We start from the raw sequence: 1127 nt of genomic DNA on the forward strand, positions 1-1127 counted from the left end.
TTAGTTTTTGATTTAATTATTTTATTAATCTTTATAATTTTATTATTTTTTAATTAAATTCTTTTTGACAACAAATATTATAAATACCGTTAAAAAAGAATACATTTATTATTATACTCATTATTTATTTTTTTACAAATCACCCATATTCAATAAAATTTTAACTCTCATAACCTTTCTTTAACTTTTCTCCTCCTCTGTTTTCTTCTAATGCCTGATGAAGACTCATATATTCCACATAACATCTAAATCCTCAATAAATATAACAACTTAGATTTCGTCCTTTAACACCAACTTGTAATTAACAAATCTCCACAAATTTAACACTTGGTCTATATCACACACGGTCATTCATTAATGATGTCACAAATAGAAAATTATATCACTTTTCTCTATTCGTTATATAAATTCAAAAGTTATATAGGGCTTCACAAATAATTTTTTTGTGGCTTGAGTATATATATAGACACGCACATAGAACAAAGATTTATAGTTAGATTAAGGGTTAAGTAAGATTTTAGTTCCTAACATATAAGTTAAAAATTTATTTTGTTTTTGGTATTTTTTTTTATAAAATAGTTCCAAAAATTTTTATTCCCTCTCTCTGTACCATCTTCAGGAACGATGCGACACAAAGTAATACATTGCTCGGTTGAAGTGAAAAGATAGGTGCGCTATTAGGAGTGAGCTATCAAGAACGTAGATATGAAACATTAAGCGTTTATCTTAAAAAGGAAGAATAGGCGATTGTTTCAGTCATATTTAAACAAATTAAGAGAATTAGGATTTTCTATGTGTCTTGTTTTATCCTTATTGACTGATTGCAATTGTAACTATGATGTTTTCTTTTTTATTTGGTATGAGTAAAGCTTGTCATTGTTGTGCCTTCATAATTTAGCACACCGGTTTTTCATGTTAATATTTTCAAATCCACTTATATTTTTCAACTAGTAACTATTCTAATAAAAACTAATTATTCAATATTTTTATCTATAAATTATTTTATATAAATATTTCACATTTGTTTTAAAAGAAAAATTTCGCAAGATGTTGAATATCAGCTACTAAATATAATCCAAATAAAGCTTAACTCAGTTTAAAAGTATTAGGCTGTTACAATTTTGGTA

The sequence above is a fragment of the Arachis ipaensis genome, chromosome B09 (assembly GCF_000816755.2).
Source record: "Arachis ipaensis cultivar K30076 chromosome B09, Araip1.1, whole genome shotgun sequence".
NCBI lineage: Eukaryota > Viridiplantae > Streptophyta > Magnoliopsida > Fabales > Fabaceae > Arachis > Arachis ipaensis.